Source organism: Ceratotherium simum, chromosome 11 (assembly GCF_057802395.1).
Source record: "Ceratotherium simum simum isolate JZ-2026a chromosome 11, ASM5780239v1, whole genome shotgun sequence".
Taxonomy (NCBI): domain Eukaryota; kingdom Metazoa; phylum Chordata; class Mammalia; order Perissodactyla; family Rhinocerotidae; genus Ceratotherium; species Ceratotherium simum.
In genome coordinates this window covers 34,025,646-34,046,091 of record NC_141910.1, presented here as the reverse complement: position 1 = coordinate 34,046,091, position 20,446 = coordinate 34,025,646, and positions in this window count along the sequence as shown.

The following is a 20,446-nucleotide window of genomic DNA, read 5'->3' as shown; positions in this document are numbered from 1 at the left end:
ATAGACATCTCCAGGTATCTGGGAGGGTCCTTGCTGAGCCCATTCTTAGTTCTGGTTACCCTTTGTAAGAGACATTTACATTTGTAAAGGAAATCTCCATTTGTAAAGGTATCTTCTTCCCTGTACCAGGAAGAAGTTACCCGGAAATTTATCAGAACAGAAGGTGAGGACTTAAATCTGCATGATAAACCTACCCATTGTTAACTGTGCTGTTTAGGCAATATGCTATCTGACTCCCACTAGGTTCCTATAGATAACATCTCCCTGGAGCCTGGGTCACCATGGTAATGGGTGTTTGAGATATTTTTTTATGTAATTGGAACCCCTTCAGGCTGGTTGAGACCACCAACCCATCATCAACTGGGCCCACGCAGACATGTGTCTGATAACTGACTTTTTGATGGCAAGAGGTTAAAACTCCACCCTCAGGGCATGCTAACGCCGCCATTGTGTGAACATGGGGCCTCTGAAGAGGTATGAAGCCTGACTACGCTTGGGCAGATCATCAATTACCTCATCTCTCCTCACCTCCAATCATTTCAGACCACCTTGCCCCCTTAGCCATAAATATCCCTGAGTCCCTATTTTCAGGCAAGCAGATTTGAGATTCATTCTCCCGTTTCCACACTCGGCTGCCTTGTGATAACAAACTCTCTTTTCTGCAATCTCGTCATCTTGGTCTTTGGCTTTCTGGGAAGTGGGCAAAAACGGACCTGGTGCAGTAACAACTCTACCACCATCGTTCAGATATCAGTTGATTTCTAATGAGCTATTAGTTCCATGTGGATGTGTAGTCAGTTAGAATCAGCATCATTTAAATAAAAAGGCAGTAACTACTATTATTTTGGACCTAAGTGTGATAATTCCTCATTGGCCACCCCCTCTCCAAATATTAGCGTGATATCCATACTTCTTATACATATTTGTTTCTAAAATCCTCATAGCAACTAGCATTCTACTTTCTTGATTTTTTTTTTTGTTTGCTTTATTTCTATTTCCCACTGGGAAATCCAATCTGGTGTTATAGTCAGTGACAAAGAAAGTGCTAATTAGCAGATGAATGCAATTAGTAGTTACCTCAAATGCTTTCAGGTAACTTCTGTTTCTGACATCTACTCACAGTATGTGTCAGCATTTTTCATTTTACACAATATAAACTCAACAAAACAGTAAAACATTGAAAAAACACTAAACCAAAATAACTCAATGTTAGTACTATAGGGGTGGAGAGTTCTGGCCTTTTCTCCGTCTTAGAAGATGCATACCTGTCCTCTCTGCCCAGTCAATAATGACCCTGCTCAGTCTCCAGACAAGACAAAACCTCTTCTTTTCCATGGAGCCATCTCTACCTGCTCCTGCTGTATCATTGTGCTCACACTGAAGTTCAAATTCTCTTCACTAGACATCCTACAAGTGTTCATGAACTGTTCTTACTTCTGTTGCAGTGTTCTCTATTACATAATTCTTGCTTTACATATACTATGCACTCCAACTAGACTAGAAACGGTTTGAGGAAAAGGACTGTCATTTATTTTTTTACTACTGTGGCTAAAATAATGCCTTTTATTTTATAGGTGCTCAATAAACACCTGTTGACTTAGGATCTAAGTGTCTCAAGTATCTGACACAATGATGGAGGGATGGATTAATAAGTGAATAGATGGAATGATGGATGGATGGATGGATGAGTCATAGACATTAGAGTCAAAGGGAACCTAACAATAGCTTGAGTCAGACCCCTCTTTTTCAGATAAGGAAACTGGGACCTAGAAAGGGGAAATGGCATCCATCAAGGGCAACATTAACTAGTACTGCAATTTTTGTTTTTTATTTGCTGACTCATCTGGGGGTAATGGTTCTCAAATCATTGTGTGTTCACTCTTTTCAAACAAATTTTTGTCTCTGTGTATTTGTTTGTCTCTGTGTTTCTTCTGTCTCTGTGTATTTCACTGAGATTATCAGGAGTCTAAGCATTAGCAAGTGCTCAATATTTATAAGAATTGTGGTGGAAATATTCATTTTATTCACCCTCATACCACTCATCTTCCGGGGGGAAGAAGACAATTGTCCCTTCTTTGAGTTCTATACCTGCTCCTCACATGGTTATGGTGAGGACTGATAATGAGAATGCTACACCATTCCAGACTTATGACTCTCCAGAGATTTTTCACACTGAAACTGAGGGGAGAGATTAACTCCCAGGGGGCACAGCTGGGAAGCCAGGAGCCCAGGAACAATAGGCAGCCTTGGTTCTAGCCTGTGGGAGAAAGATACGGAGAATGAAATCCGTATTTGGAGAGATGCAAAACAAGGACTGGAAAAGCAGCAAAACATTTAGTGAATGCCAAGCACTCTTTCATAGTTCTGCATACCATCTTTCTTAACCCTCACAAGAAATCATATGAGCAAGGCCACCTCTGAGCTAGCCTATATAGGCCCTTTGTGATCACTAGAAAAAGCTGTCTGTTCCTCCAGGCAGAGGAAGTCCTGTGCCTGGCTGCGTGTCTTGGTGAGTGTAGGGTTAGATTTCAGTTCACACTCACCCCTCAGCAAGTACCTTGTGCAGTATGCAACTTGCACAAGTATATGGTGGCTATGAATAGAGTTAGGCATACGATTGCCATTTTATGGATGAGAGATTTGAGGTTCCCATACACTAGGTTACATTTTTTTTAGTGTAAGGGATTTTTAAAAATGCCCCAGTTCCCACAGCTAGTAGGTAACAAAGCTGGGATTCACACGTATGTGACTACAAAGGCTTATGCATTTCTCATCTCACTGCTTGCTTGCAAGTTCTTATCATGCTTCATCTCTCCCTCTCTCTTGCTTCATCTCCCTCTTACTCTCTATCCTTCTGTAGATATATGTATACATTTACTTTCACCTCCACCCCTGTTCCACCAATGGTGCAAGGTAGAGACACAATCAGGTCACTTTTATTGAAACAGAGAAGACCATGGTCTCATTATTTGCACAGAGCCACTCAATCCAGTGTAGATTGCCAGCACATGCTTTGGAATAAGCAGATAGAGATCAATAAATGTGTAGTATGTTACTGCTAACAAGCTAAAGTTGATATTGCTTCTTCTACCCTTAGTCTTTTCACAATTTCCATTTGTAAACAGAGTGAAGATAGGGCCACGGAGAGTAGCAAAGTCTGCTCCAAAATAATGAGAAAGCACGCCACCAAAGAGCTTCAAATATCAGTTTGTACAGAGTTGGGAATTTCTAATTCTGCCAAAATGAGTCTAAATTCAATAGCAACATAAGGAGCAAAATCTGTTGGGTGAGTTACACATTACCTGGATAAATTAGATTTGCTTGTAAGAGGTATTCATTCTTTCAAGTTGGGAGGACAAATTTCACTCATTGGAACATTTACCAAATGCTAGAGGCCTAAAAGAGATAACACAGTTTCTAAAGCAACTGCATCTAATTGAAGGTCCAGCTTGTGAAAAACCATTGATCAAGGGTCTTTTGGCACCATTATGTGCTATATCCAAGTGGTGAAAAGAGAATAGATTGAGACCAGCTCCTGCCCTATGGCAGTTTGTAATCAAAGCATAAAACAGTACCTATTTTTCAGAAGGACTGGAGTGCTAGGCACATTTTCAGGAAGGAATTAGGCCCAGAGGTAAAATGTAGATACCAAGTTACAAAACTGAGACAGGAAGTGGAGACTTGATTTCAGAAAAAAGACAAAAACCTGCACTTTTAAACTCAGAGGGATAGATGTGGAATGTGGAAATTCGATGACTATGGCAAGATCTGGTCCACAGCCCAGGGCAGGACTGACCCCACAGGAAGGAGTTGTAAGAGTAGAGATGTGAGGAACAGGCAACCAGACTGGTAGCTCCAAATGAGCAAAGATCTGATCTTAAGGAGTTTTCACTCCCTAGGGAAGCCATACGTGTATATACCATTAATTGCATTGTGTAATTGAAATGTGTTATATCAGTACTTCTCAAAATCTAATGAAAGTATAAATTTCTGGCGATTTAAAAATTTATAGAAATTCTGATCCAATAGGTTGGGAATGGTACCAAAAGTCTGAATTTCTAATCATCTCAACATCCCTGATGTTGATGCTGACAATCTGTGGACCACAGGTTAAGTAGCAATAGAAGAAATGGAGGAAATAGGAAAGTACTATGGAGTATTGGAAAATACTGTGGGTGTATACAGCAAGCAATGTTTCTAGGGAAGAATTCTCAGAAGATGGAAACCCTGAGCTGGAGTCTGAAAAATGCAAACCAAGAAGACTTGGGTTTTGCAATAAGGTCAATAAACTGATGAATAGAAACTAGACTTCATTCAACAAATATTTATTGAGGTGTAATGCACAATACTTGTTATTGGGAGCTTCCATATCAATTTGATCGCAAGTAAAAATGAAACAAAAACAGCAACAATGAAAAATGGAAGGCGATAGGTACATCTATTTTGGAATACCAAATTTTAAAAAGCTAGTAATGCTTCACCTTTGAAAATTTAAACTGAATTTTGTTTTTCAAAATGTGAGTTTTTGTAACATTAACCCCAAATTTTCATGTATACCTCTTCTCTGAATGGGCAAGCCAAAGGGGTTATGTGTTCATTCTGCTGGGCTTGTATTTTGCTTGCCTATTATGGAAGGCAAATTAAGGCCAAAGACCTTGTGTCCATTGACTCAAGCACCAAATGACCTGTTTCGAGATGAGAGTAAACAGCAGGTGTGCAGACAGCCTTGAACTGTGCAGCAGGTGTTGATAACTGTAGCTACTTAATTTCAGCCAAGATAATCACTTCTCTCTCAAAGGCAGCTGGCTCATGTCAAGCATTGTCCACCATTACTGAAACTATTTGGAGATACTAAGTCATGGCTTTCCCTCAGATGATGCAGCAAGAGAAAGGGAGATTTGGATGCCAGGAAACCACTTAGGTCAACAGTACATGTAGTTTAGGCCACACATCCTAGTATCCTGTCAGTCATGTATGGAACACAGCACCTGGAGAGCAGGGTCCTGAGCCAGACAACATCAACCTGCAAAGGGCACCACCTGCCAAGGGCTACATCTAGAATTGGCTGGAGAATCGCTGTGGGGGAGGAAAAGATAATAAGGCATTCTCAGATAGGAAGTCACTACATCACTAAAATTCTCTTCTAAATTTAGCTATAATCAATTTGACCCTATAATTGATTAATTTATTCTTATTTAGGGTAAGGTGTGTATGTGTATGTGTGCACATTTATGGGTGAATGCTTATGATCAGGGGTGGAAATTCCCCTCCACCCCCAAGACACACACACACACTAAATTCTTCCAAGTTGTAATCACTACAAATAGGTTCCCATTACACTGGAGATTAGCAGATGCTCATTACCATTTATCAAATTAGGCATAAGGAGAGCAAACTGCTAGGGCATTAGCTCTTCCTAATGATACCACTGTGCCCTCACGCTTCAGAAACACTGCCCCGACTCTTTCATATTGCCGAAGACTCTATATTTCAATCTCTACTCAAGGCCTCAAACAAAAACCTTTACATATAAGGCATGTGTTTTTAAGGTACATTTTAAGCCAGCTTTTAAATAGGATAACAATACAGTAATACATAATCATAAACTTAGAATGTTGGAAGGAATTGCTGGAGGTCAAATAGTTCTGCTAGCCTTCAGGTAGAAGGGTATATAAATAATTCTGGAAAGACGACTACTTGTTCTATTTTTTTAAATCTCCGGAGAAAGAAACTCTGCCTTTTCACTTGATAATCCTATTCTAATATATATTTTTTAAATGTCAGCATCCCTTTATTTAGTCTATTTCGACTATCTTTAATGGAACAGATACTCCCTAGGTCCAGATTTGTATGTTTGATTTAGGACCTCAAAAATGGAGATTACAATACTGTCAAAAATATGTTATATTTAAAAATGTATTATTTTCTCTATATTATGTATAATTTTATTAATAAAAAATAGTTACTGTCAGTTTGTATACAAATAGCTAAAGCTTCCCATATCCTTTCCTGAGCATTTTCTCGGTTTGTTCTACCTAAGCATTCATCCCAGAAAATGTCAAAACATCATTAAAAGCCCTTTTTACTACAACAGACCTTTAGGGATTTTTTTTTTTTTTTTTAATCTGCTTTTCTCCAGTGTGTGTCATGGGCCAGAAGGGCCATTTAGAGATGGCCTAGGTGGATTGGGAAGGTGAGCAAAGGAAATTCACTGTGCTCTTTAACAACTCAGTGTGTCAGACATAGGTGGGCCAAATTCTTTCCTTTTCAAGGAAGATCAACATTATATAATATCTCTGCAAATGGTAAGATCTTTTTAAATAACAAGTCACGAATAAGAAATTGGGGCAGTTTTGCAGCTCTAAGTTTTATCACAAATTTTTAGGACTATGCAGGAAGCTTAATTTGGTCAATTATTTTCCCCAAAGACTTAAAAATAGGAAAATAACAGACACGGCAAAATAACCTGTCTGCTACTAGGACCACATGAGAAGATATGACTACCACCAGCAAAAGCCACACACAATTCCCCAGCTACAGACTAAGTGTCAATATTTCTAAGGTCCACATCATGATCCTGCAGAGTTGTAAGAGTCTTGGAGCTGCTTTTCATTTGCTGGTGGACTACTGCCCATTAATCTGTCCCCACGCAGATTGGGGCACAGCTACCAATGGTTGCTAATTAATATCTCCCTGGACAGCTAAGATCCCAAAGATAAAAATGAATAGTAAAGATCATTCTGACCAATTGTTAATTTTACAGGTGGGGAACTGAGCTGCAGAGATAGTTGGGAACATGTCTAGGGTCATGTATCTTGAACTCAGGTTTTCTGAAGCCCAGATCAAGGTTGGATGGAGTGTATCAGGAAAATCTGATATTAAATTAGAATTTGATTTCTGGAAGATATAAATAAGGCACAAAAGAAAGAGAAAGATCTGATAGCAAGTCAACGTTAATGTTTAAATATTTAGAAAGACGTATAACTGAAAGAAAATTGGCTGTGGAATCAAAACATTGGATTTAAGTTTCAGCTCTGCCACTAAGTAGGTGAGTACATTGGGCAAGTCATTCTTCTCATCTTGAAAGTTATAAGATTAGACTAGACTCATTGGAAGATCTCTTCCAGTTTTAAATAAGAAGTAATTCTTGAACTTAATTTCTTGTACTTGCCTTCACTGTCCTTACCTGTAATAAAGCACAGTATCACTCATGGTTCTATTCCAGATTCTTCAAGTGGTTCATTTTTGTCTTCTTGGTCTTGTAAATATAGGGCTTTATCTAAAGTTCAGCTGGTAGCCTCTCTTTTTTTTCACTTTACGTTTTTATTTAGAGTCTCATCGACTCTTCTACCATGAGTCATAATTCATACATATTTGAGTTACTAATTCCATACTGAATTGATAAGATTGCTGTCAATTCTGCCTCAAAAATGCCTCATATATTTTCCTTTTCTCCATTCCCACTTCTGCAGCCTTAGTTCAAAACACTCAGGATCCTTGGAAGATGCAAAATATTCTCAGTTGTTTCTCTGTCTTCAGTCCCTCCCTCTTCCAATCCACCCTCTCTATCACTATCAAAGTCGTCATTTTTTTTTAAATTTTTTGTGTATTGCAGTAACATTGGTTTATAACATTGTATAAATTTCAGATGTACATCATTATACTTCTATTTCTGCATGGATTACATCATGTTATCATGTTCACCACCCAAATACTAATTACAATCCATCACCACACATATGTGCCCAATTACCGCTTTTACCATCCTCCCTCCCCCCTTCCCCTCTGGTAACCACCAATCCAATCTCTGTCTCTATGTGTTTGTTTGTTGTTGTTATTATCTACTACTTAATGAGTGAGATCATATGGTATTTGACCTTCTCCCTCTGACTTATTTCACTTCGTATAATACCCTCAACGTCCATCCATGTTGTCACAAATGGCTGGATTTCATTGTTTCTTATGGCTGAGTAGCATTCCATTGTGTTTATATACCACATCTTCTTTATCCATTCGTCCCTTGATGGGCACTTAAGTTGCTTCCAAGTGTTGGCTATTGTGAATAATGCTGCAATGAACACAAGGGTGCATGTATCTTTACACATTGGTGTTGTCAAGTTCTTTGGACAAATACCTAGCAGTGGAATAGCTGGATCGTATAGTAGTTCTATCCTTAATTTTTTGAGGAATCTCCATACTGTTTTCCATAGTGGCTGCACCAGTTTGCACTCCCACCAGCAGTGTATGTGAGTTCCCTTCTCTCCACATCCTCTCCAACACTTGTTGTTTCCTGTCTTGTTAATTATAGCTGTTCTGACGGGCGTGAGGTGATATCTCATTGTAGTTTTGATTTGCATTTCCCTGATAGTTAATGATGTTGAACATCTTTTCATCTGCCTGTTGGCCATCTGTATACCTTCTTTGGAGAAGATATACCTGTCTATTCAGGTCTTTTGCCCATTTTTTAATTGGGTTGTTAGTTTTTTTGTTGTTGAGATGCATGAGTTCTTTTTATATTTTGGAGATTAAGCCCTTATCAGATGTATAGTTTGCAAATATATTCTCCCAATTGTTAGCTTGCCTTTTCGTTTTGTTGATGGTTTCCTTTGCTGTGCAGAAGCTTTTTAGTTTGATGTAGTCCCGTTTGTTTATTTTTTCTATTGTTTCTCTTGCCCAGTCAGACACGGTGCTTGAAAATATGTTGCTAAGACCGATGTCGAAGAGCATACTGCCTATGTTTTCTTCTAGAAATTTCCTAGTTTCAGGTCTTACATTCAAGTCTTTAATCCATTTTGAGTTAATTTTTGTGTATGGTGTAAGGTAATGGTCTATTTTCATTTTTATGCATGTGGCTGTCCAGTTTTCCCAACACCATTTGTTGAAAAGACTTTCTTTTCTCCATTGCATGTTCTTGGCTCCTTTGTCGAAGATTAGCTGTCCATAGATGTGTGGGTTTATTTCTGGGCTTTTGATTCTATTCCATTGATCTGTGTGTCTGTTTTTGTGCCAGTACCATGCTGTTTTTGTTACTACAGCTTTGTAGCATATTTTGAAATCAGGGAGTGTGACATCTCCAGCTTTGTTCTTTTTTCTCAGGATTCCTTTAGCTATTCAGGGTCTTTTGTTTTCCCATATAAATTTTAGGATTCTTTGTTCTATTTCTGTGAAAAATGTTGTTGGAACTTTAATAGGGATTGCATTGAATCTATAGATTGCTTTAGGAAGTATGGACATCTTAACTATGTTAATTCTTCCAATCCAAGAGCATGGAATCTCTTTCCATTTCTTTGTGTCTTCTTCAATTTCTTTCAGCAAAGTTTTATAGTTTTTGGTGTCAGATCTTTCACCTCTTTGGTTAAGTTTATTCCTAGGTATTTTATTCTTTTTGTTGCAATTGTAAATGGGATGGTATTCTTAATTTCTCTTTCTGCTACTTCGGTGTTAGTGTATAGAAATGCAACTGATTTTTGTATGTTGATTTTGTATCCTGCACCTTTACTGTATTTGTTTATTACTTCTAAAAGTTTTCTGGTGGATTCTTTAGGGTTTTCTATATATAAAACCATGTTATCTGCAAATAGTGACAGTTTCACTTCTTCCTTTCCAATTTAGATCCCTTTTATCTCTTTTTCTTGCCTGATTGCTCTGGCTAGGACTTCCAATACTATGTTAAATAGGAGTGGTGAGAGTGGGCACCCTTGTCTGGTTCCTGTTCTTAGAGGGATAGGTTTCAGTTTTTCACCATTGAGGATGATATTAGCTGTGGGTTTCTCATATATGGTCTTTATTATGTTGAGGTACTTTCCTTCTATACCCATTTTATTCAGAGTTTTTATCATAAATGGATGCTGGATCTTGTCAAATGCTTTCTTTGCATCTACTGAGATTTTAAAAAGTAACCTGATTATTTCTCATTCACACACCTCAATTTAAAACTCAAATTTATCTCTCTGTTGATCTCCCATTAACAGGAAAATGTCTACTGATTTTTCCAACTTAATTTTCTACATTTCCTTGATGCTTCATGTCAACACCAACCACACCACAGGCTTTGCCATTACCTAAACATACTAACATTTTCCTGTATCACTACTCATAATGAAATGACTTTCCAAAATATTGTGAACTCCAACAGGGTATGGGTTATATCTCAGTCATTTTACATGTTCAAAGCTCAGCACAGCATCTTGCATGTAGTAGGAACTCAATAAATGTTTGTTGAATGAATTAATTAATTCAGTATCTAATTGGTGAGGAAAGATACAATGAACATGGAGTGATATCTTGCAGAAGTTTTTTTAGTGTTGAGCACTAAGAATGCAAAATGCAAATTATCTTTTTAAATGTTTGATATCATTCTAATGCAAGCTGTGGTGTCAAATAGAAATAGAACTATAAATATAGATCTCTGATTCACCTATCTATGTACTCTCCTGTCCTAAAATAAAGCAGAAAAAAATATAAGCCTCCACAGGAAGACATCAATACAGTTGTGCTGAATTCTTAGCGCTAGACCAACATTTACAGTTCTGTGTATTAGTTGTCCTAGATTATGAATCCCACACTGGCTCTTAATTATTCAGGTACCAAGGGATTCATTTACTACTGATGCATTATAGTATGTTAATCTAAGGCCAATTTAATGTCTTTTATATTTATTTTGCATGTGTTCTGTTTCTTAAGGGTTTTAAACATTTAAAATTTTTAGAAAGCTATATATTTTTGTACAGTTTCCTATGACTTCAAGGGTGTTATGTTGCTTGGGTTGTTATCTAACACTCCCAGTTAGCCCCTTATACAATTCAGTGGACACGTGGGCTGCATATTTAAGGTAGCAAAGCTAATACCATCTGGTTTGGGTACCTAGGATATCTTAGTAGTGAGCTATACTTGCAAGATAATTTTGCAAAATGAGAGCTTCTAAGGCTGTAACTAGCTTTATATCCCACAAATTTGATGCTTATTCCCAAGCTCTGGTCATGTGTTTCAAAGCAACCATCTAAGAATGAAAGATTTCAATTGGGGAATTTTCACATTTATGTTCTTATTCTCTCTTTATTTCATAGTTATATGGATTATTTCCCCAACTAGAGAGTAATATTTGGTCTTCTGTTTGCTTGTTTGTTTTTTCAAATCTCTCCCTCTCTGCCAGTACCTGCATAGAGGTGGATACACAGTTAGAAATTAACCACAATGTTTCTCACGATATCCTATGGCCACTGAAGCATCTATTCAGAAAAATGGCTCAGTAGATGGATTCATGGCTGACTGAATATTCATAAGAGTTGACCACTAATGTAGTAATAGAGTATAGGTGATGTCTAAGTTTCCGCAATTCTCTTGTGGGATTCTGTCTCATATCCTCGCTATGAAATCCCTGAAGGAAAGGACCATATTGCATTCATTCAATCATTCATTTATGAAATATGCATGAATGTGTCCTATGTGCTAGTTACTATGCTAGGTTTTGAAAATGGGGCATTCGACAAAACAATGACATCTTCATTTATCTCTTTATTCTAGTTTATAGCTTTGAAAACTGTTCTTACAACTAAAAGTAGGCCTTTCAATAACTAGTGGTAATGAAGTCCTTTTGGCACATTTCCCTATGATGAATATTATGCTTTTTTCTCTTTTCTTTTCTTTTTCACCAAAGCTTCCGTCACTGTAATGGAGGGAAAAATCAGTTTTCTGCCCTACTAACTGATAGTCACAAAGATTCAGAGACAGAAAACTTGTAAACCAAGAAAATAGCAATTACTAAATATTTAATGAGCAACTATTATATATGGTTCATTCATTTACTAGTCAAATGTTTGTTGAGCAGGTACTATGTGGCAGGCACTAATCCAGGCTGCGTTCCACCAGTTAGGTTGGAGAAAAACAAAAAGTTTTTTCCACTCTACCAGTTGGAGACAAACAGCCTAAATGATGTCTAATCACTACCACACCCAAGTCCTCCAAAGGAAACTGGGTGTACTCTTCAGGGCCTACTGCCCAGTTTGTCAATTTCAATAACTTTTGATTTAAAGAGAAGAAAAAGATACACAAAAAGCAAAATGTCCTCATCTATACCTCTGGATTTGAGGATGAAATGTCAGTGTATTGATAATGTGGCCTCATTCAGTGAGTAGAAGCCTAATTACCTTGAATGGAGGGACTGCATCTGGATAGTCCAGAAGCAGGAAGAACTTTTTCATCATAAAGAGTTGCCACCCTCTTCCTGGGGATTATTTATTCTGCTTCCTCATCATCTGAGGGACAGGCATGCTCTGCTGACGGAGCATGTCCTCTTTAGGATATTCTTCATCAGCACATTGGGCTTGATCCTGCTTTAGGTTTTTTTATATTCTTCATGCCCTGAGGAACAGTGAGAGGAAGCTTTGGGGTTTAATAACAAATGTAAAAGCTCAATAAAATGAAATGTAGTATCCAGATTTCTCAGCTTCCCTAGAGCAAGATAATATTGCTTTTACAGATTATATTACACTGCCTTCTTTGTACCACTCTTGTGTCGAAGGAATGACAATGACCATTTATTAGATCATGTTCAAATTTATCCGATCCACATCTGTGGCCTTTGCACAACCTCAACCCACTCTGCCCATTCTGATTATCTTTTGCTACACTGGGCCATACACCCTCTAATTTTGAAATGCCACCTTTTTCGTTTTTAGGAGATGTGTAGCTAAAATTTTTCTCTATATTTCTTCCTCTCTTAACTGAATGTAGTTTGAATTCCTATAGCATTCTGTTTCACATACTTGAGTACTAAACTATGTACTGTCCTCAAACTATGCAGAGAGAATCTACCAGAGAATGATGACTTGGACTTTTTCTTACTTTTACGTAAGTGATCTGACTAATATCACTTTGACCCAGTAATCCCACCCTGATGTCCTTATACAAGAGAAATCAGTAGAAAAAGGTACACATACATGGATGTTCATTGCAGCTGAAGGTAAGGGCTAGAGCTAAATTTCCCACCTTAGGGAACTAGGCAATTAAATTATTGTGTATCAACTCCAAGGAATATTATGTTGACATTAAAATTATAAAGTTTAGTAACATGGAAACTTTAAAAATCTAATATTAAACGAAAGAAGCAGAATAAAAAGTGTGACTACTGTTATTGCAGCCACATATTGTATGTCTGTATATAGAGGATAAATGGCCAGGAGAAAAAAAAATGAAAGCTGTTTATATATAAGTTCTCTGAGGGCAAGGATTTTTGTCTATTTGCTTTAATGCTGTAGTCCCAAAACCTAGAACAATGCCTGGCACATAATAGATGCTTAATAAATTTGTTGAATGAATGAGTTAGAATATATTATGAGTGGTGGGATTTTAGGTGATTTGTCTTCTTTTATTATTTCCTTTTCCATTATAATGATGTTTGTGGAAAACAAAGTTCGGGGAAAGGGAATATAAGGAAAGATGCATTTGTAACTAAAAGGCGTTCTTGATTCTTACGTGGACACTTCTGCGATAACCCCAGGTGAGGGAAAGAAAGACAAGGTTCCATGGCTCATATTACCCATTTAGTTCTCATAATAATCCATTGAGGTGGGTGTTATTATCATCATTTTATATATGAAGAGATTTAGACTCAGAGAAGTAACTTGCCTAAGACACTCAGTGAGTTTTCTCTCTCAATCACACTGCTACATACAATAGGTGGTATATCTCTATTTAAATGTCTTTGAACACAAAGCAAAAATAGACTAAGGACATATCAAGGTCACAAATCATGCAAAGGATTGATAAAATATGATATATAATAGTGGGCAAGAGGCAGAGGCCAGCGTAGGTACAGCACCCACATCACTGATTCTCTTTCCAGGCTTACAATGCACAAAATAAAAAATAAAAAAACTAAATTAAAAATAATACTTTGTAAAAGCAGTGCAGTCCCTTGAGCAGTAGTTAGGTTAATACACCATTCCTCCTCTAATGCTTGAGATTATGACTATCATAATTGATAGCAAATGCAGTGTCATGGCACTGAATTGTGTTGTCTCAATTTATGAAACTGCAATCTTCCATGTATTTGAATGCTGATGGATTGTGTTAAGTGGATTGGATTTAAAGCGAGCAGAGAAAGGTAATCAGCATTATAATTTCATGCAAGGATGGCCTTTTTATCCTTATATGTGTTGAAGTCAATGACAGTAATGGGATCTCTTTATTATTTAGTTCATCTAAGTGTTCCCCTCTATCAGCTTCAGATCAAAGAAAGGCAAAGGTTTAATCTGTGTGGAAGGATGCTTATTGGAACGTTTTACCAGCCTGAACTGCAACTGTTTCCATACAAGAGCTGTGGGTTGCCTATGTGTGAATGTGTGTGTGTGTGTGTGAGAGAGAGAGTGCGAGAGACAGACAGACAAACAGGCAGGCAGGCAGGCGGGAGCTGGAGGTGATTAACAAGTAACCTTTTTTTTTAGTCACTTAGGTATTGCCTAGACTTGCTATGTCTGGAGACGAATTCTAGAAACACTGGTGATGGCAACCTTCTCAGGTCAGTCTTTGAGAAGAATTCTAGAGAGTTCCATATCCTCTTCTAATATTAGAGATTCAGGGTGAAAAATATTTGGCACCACTATAGACTGAATGCTTGTGTTCCCCCCAAATTCATGTGTTGAAACTTAATCCTCAATATGATGGTATTTGGAGTAGGGCCTTTGTGATGTGATTAGGTCATGAGGGTGGAGCCCTCATGAATGGGATTAGTGCCTTATAAAAGAGACTCCAGAGAGTTCCCTTCCCCTTGCATTATGTGAGGACCCAGCTAGAAGATAGCTGTCTATGAACCAGGAAGCAGGCTCTCACCAGACACTGAATATGCCATGGCTTAACCTTGCTCTTGGAATTCCCAGCCTCTAGAACTATGAGAAATAAATTTCTGTTGTTTAAGTGACCCAGTCTATGGTATTTTTGTTATTGCAGCCCAAAATGGACTAAGGCACTAAACTGTAATGTCCTTATCTTAGGTCAGGTTCTGGTGAAGGTCCTCTTCTGGATTGCAGACGACCATTTTCTCTTTGTATCCTCATATATCGGAGAGGGTGTGAGAGCTCTCTGGGGTCTCTTTTATAAGGGCACTCATCCCATTCATGAGGGCTCCACCCTCATGACCCAATCACCTCCCAAAGGCTGCCTCTCCCAATACCATCACATGGGGGGCTAGGATTTCAACATGTGGATTTGGAGGGGATAAAAACATTTAGCCCATAACAATGGGTATTTGCAAGGAGAGAGCAAAAATTGGAATTTAGAGTATTGTTTGTGATTTCTCATTAGGAGTGAGGACAGAGTCCAGTGGCTTTTTATTTTCTTCCTAAAATCAACCTCGAGGATTCTTCCCTGTTACTTTAAACTTTCCTAATATCATACCTTACAATTTAAAATAGTCTGGATGTAAAATGACAAATAGGACAAAATTCTCCTCTTCTATCCTTTTTTGTTTTTTGTTTTTTTTTGATGTCCTCTCCTTTCTCTGGCACGATTCCCTCTTCAGCATGCTGCACTGCCCACCTGTACTCAGCCCCCACTATCCAGTAGCCCCTGTCCAGCACAGGCTTGCTTCTGCCTCTGAGAAGCTACATAAATGTGGGTGATCCTATCTTTGTTACTTCTTCCTTCTTAATATTTCTCATCTGAAACATGCTTTTCTCTGGGGATTATAAATATTAAAGTAGGCGATATATAGAATATTTTGAAAATGTAAAGTGCTATGCAAATGTGATTTTTCTTATAGGTCCCCATAGACTCAGAGTTCTAGACTCCAGTGCATTTCCATCAAAATCCCTTTAGGACCTACTAGGTGACAGGCAATAAAAAGAAGCATTAATAAACGATGAAAACTAAGTCAAATGGTCCAGATAGGTCAATCTAGATGAAGACTGAAAACTAATTACCGGATTTAGCAAAGTAGAGGTGGTTGGTGAGCTTGAGAATGTAGTTTTACCAGGCTAGTAAGAGTGAAAGCCTGATTGGAGTCATTCCAAAAAAAGAACTGGAGGAAGAGAAATCAGACACAGTATAGGTGACTACTTGGGGGAGTTTTGCTGTAAAAAAGCGAACAAATGAGTTGGTAGCTGGAAAGAGACCTAGAATCCAGAGCAGGCTTGTGTGAAAGCGGATGAGAAGGATTCAGTAGAGAGAGAAAAAATGAAGATGCGGGACAAGGTTGCTGGAGTGTCTCTGGACAGACAAAATAGGATAAGACGGGGTGCCCAAAGGAGTGACATTAGCAGCACAGGCATCTCATCTACCGTAGCAGGACAGAAGGCGGCGCTGACGCTGGTAGCTGGGTGGGTACCATGGTGGGAATTGTGGATGTTTCCTTCTAATTGATTCTTTTTTCTTAGTGAAACAGGAAGCAAGGTCATAAAACTGAGAATAAGTTGGAGTTAAAATGAGACAGGAAAGGGCGTGGAACAGTCATCTGGGGTTGTGGAAGAGGAAATGGACTAGGATACTGTGGTATGATTTCTGGGCAGCACTGAGAGCCCAGCTGAGGTTAGTGGTCTTTGGTTTAAAGAGATAGGCTATAGGCACAGAGCAGAAGACAATTTGGATTTCCCCAGGGCTGTGGTTTTACTAATGAGCACAGAGAAGCAAGAAGGGGAAGGGAATTTAGGATAAGTGTTAGGGAGTGGTAGTAATGGTTGACCATGGAATTTAAAGAGAAGTGAGGACCTGCGGAGGCTGAGAGACAGTGAAAAGGAGTAAGATCAATGTCGGATCCAAGGACTGTTGGAGTTAGGGACTAGAAGGAAAGAACTGAAAATAAAAGAGGTAGTGGTCAGAGCATGGAGGTTAATATTGAGATTACGGGGGGACCACGATTAACGCAATGTAAAGGCATAAGGTGTAACCACAGTTACCTGCACCTGCCGGGCTTGCTTCCTCACCTTCTTTAGGTTTTTGCTTCCCAAACCACTTCTGAGGAAAATCCCACCTCAATAGGTTATTTAAAGTTGTAAATTCTCTCCAGCCTCACTGGCGCTCGGTGTCCTCATTTTCTATTTCCTCAAATAATTTTTTACCATCTCACATTCTGTATTTACTTATTTTACTTGTTTATTTTACTTATGTTATTGTGTGCCTTCCTTCATTTGTCCACAACTTGTACCTGTTTAGATACCTACACCATCTTTAGTGACTAGAACATTGCCTGGCACAGAACAGACTAGCACTCAATATATTTTTGTTAAATGACTTGAATAAGCAATTTTATATTTTAATGTGGGAATTCCAAAGAGCCAATAAAAGAGAATTCATCAAGTTCTCTTAATTTTATGGTTTCTTCTGGAGAGTTGAATTCTGACTAGCTGAGGATGAACTCATGAAGTTCTTCTTAACTCTGTTTTTGAGTAGAAATCCAAATAAATGGAGAATATGGAGCTGTTCTTCACTCTAAAGTGGAACACTATTTAACCTTTTTTTTTTTTTTTACCATTCAAGGCCATTATTGTAAAATGAACTATTAGACTCTTCTGAGGTGTGTGTGAATTTTGGTCCTTTTGCAAAGTGTTGTTAGTGACCTTGAGATCACAATACTTTTAGTTCTGTCTATTCCTTTTGTCTCCTCTTTTCTGTCATGCCACCAGCTCTTACTTGGTACTACTATGTGTGTACACGCCTGTAACAGCTCCTTCTGTCACCACACCCCTCCCACCCCATAAATTGCTGTCTTCATATACTTTGGACCAATTTTAAAGGATTTATGTGAAATAAGAGAATACAGACATTAAGTGAGAGCACGAGGGCCACTCAAAAGATTAAGGGCTGGGTAAAACCGGTTTTGTTGTCTTTCTTGCCTACTTCTAGGTCCTTAACTGTGTGCTAGAGAGGTGAGATTGATGAATGTTTTAATTATGAAGAGGTGAGGTGTTACTGTAATTTGGCTCACATGGTACTTTTGCCCCTCAAATCCCACCCTTTCCATGTGAATGACTGCCTCCTCTATCTATTCTTATGGCCGACTCCCTACAGGTAGAGCTGAACACATAATGCCTCATGAAAATGTGGGAGAAGGAGAAAGGATACCAATTAAGGTTCTCTAATTGGAAAAATTCTACTCTTAAAACGTGCCCATTAACAAATGCCCCATAGGCCCTTAGGACAAAGTTCCACCTGAAAAGACATCCTTGTTGAAGCAGCAAATGGTGAAATATTTAAAAAGAAAGAAAGAAAAAAAGCAGTGCATTTGAGGGGTTTAAAAAAAAATACAAAGGTCTATGATAAATATTGAATAATTCGCCTGACCTAGATTTAAATAGCACAGGTAATTCATGCAGCAATAGACATTGGTTCTTTAACAAATCTTCCTATAGCTGCAAGTAATACATTTTTAGTTTTGTTGAGTGTTGCTCAATTCTACTCTGTACTTTTCGGAAAAAATTAGCCATCTAAGAGTACGGAAAGCAGGGTTCTTTTACTGGTCTCTGAAGTCAACTGTTGACAGTCACAGCCCTGCCTCTTATGCTTTCTGGATCTCAGTTTCCTCATCTGCAAAATAATTCCTAAAGTCTCTCTTACAGTCTAAATTCTACGAGGCATTGCTGCTGAATTAAAGGACTGAGGAGGAGTTCTGGTTCCACCCAGTAGAGGGTAGTGTTACCTAGACAAGTCTCAAATGAGTCCAGGACAGATGGAGCAATGGCAGCGGAATTTAGAATACAGAATGGGTAGCTACCTACCTCTCCATCTTGAGTCACCAGACCACAAATGCTTCTCCACAAAATAGCAATCTCAGGCAAGTGTAGAAAGGCACTCCTCCTCAATCGTTTGCCACTATTCCCAAAATGGACACATTACTCATTTCTCCTGGAATATGAACAGGAATTTAAACTCCTACAATCTGTGTTGTTTTCTGAAATTTAAAGTTTGTTCTATGAATACATTCATTTATATAAAATACAGCAGCTTGTCTATACATATTGAATATTTAAAAATTACAGTTGAAAGTAGCAGATTTTTCCTCCTGCAAAAATATTTAAGAAGTATTTATAAAGTTTGATTATGTTTAATATCATGCCGAGAAAGGAAAACTTTATTGTACTTTTTGATATACAAATGACAAAAGTCATTGGCCCAAGACAAACAGATAATTTTAAAGTTCTAAGTGTCTAATCCCTAGTCACAATACTAGATGAAAATCTGAATCTCAATCAGCCTGCAAAGTTTACAGAGTACCTCACATTAGAGTGGTCCCCATGAGAGCCACAAAAACTGTCTAAGAACGAATTCTCAAATAGCAAGACCTGTCTGCTGGGATAAGACTGATGCACATAAAGTAAAATGGGAGCAGAATTAGATGGTTTAAGACAAAACAGGAGCACGATTAGACAGCATAAGATGCTGTCTGTTCAATAAAAATATAGTAACTCTGTAGGAGATATTAAAGTATTTGCCGAAGAACTGGCAAAATGGATGAATTAAGATATCAGTATGAAATACAGTTAATGGAGAAGTCCTCACCAAGGGATACCATTTAACAAAAAAATGAAAAATTAGGCAATACCTGTAAAAATACGTTAAAAAGGCAAAAGCGCTATGCTCAGGTAAGATATTATTATTATCATTGTTACAACTTTGGGGTTCATGGCCACCTTAAGACCCTATCCTTGGTGACCTTGGAAGGGCATTGTGGTAGAACTTTTCAACCGCTGCTGCTGCTTTGATCTTTATTGTTGATACAGGACCTACTTACTTTTTTGTTTTCTGTTAGTATAAATGCTAAGCCTAAAAGAAGGACTTAATGCAAGAATGATGTAATCCTACCTGGACCAGGAAAGCATTGTGCACTGTGCAAGTCTCAACCTGGAGAGCAGCAATCTGTTGTTCCACGCGATGCATCACCCATGCTATTCCTGGTTTTGAGACTGCTCCCTTCTAGGGGGAGTTAAAAGTTTCTCGGATCAGGAGAAAGCCTGGCTACTTGAGGGAAAATAAAATCATGCTTCCCTCCCCCCTTGTCTCTTGCCTGTAGCAACTATAAGTGCAATAAAATGTGAGAGTAGGAATGAATTGCTATGGCAACAAAGTGTACTCTAATAATGAAGATGGTATCTAACAAGCAGGCGCAGCAAGGACTTTAAGGGAGAGAGGAAGGAAGTGCACTTGAAGAAGTAGGAAGGAAAAAAAATTAAAAAGTTTAAAGTTTTCCATTCTCCAGCCTACATATATTGGCCCATTTAGAAAAGTTAGATTTGTGTCTCGGCCAGCTTCCTCCTAGGGATATTCTAACAAACCAAAGTTTTATAATGCTTTTTTTTTCCTTTCATACCTAGTACTTCCTAAAAGTAGGCAGAAGGTGAGATCAGCCCCTTTGATCTAGAAGCATGGAACAACGTGCCGTGCCTTAGGGGATTCACAGAGGTCTGTGTATCTAGACCCTCTGCTTCACAGCCCAGCTTCCCAGGGCTTGGTCCAACTT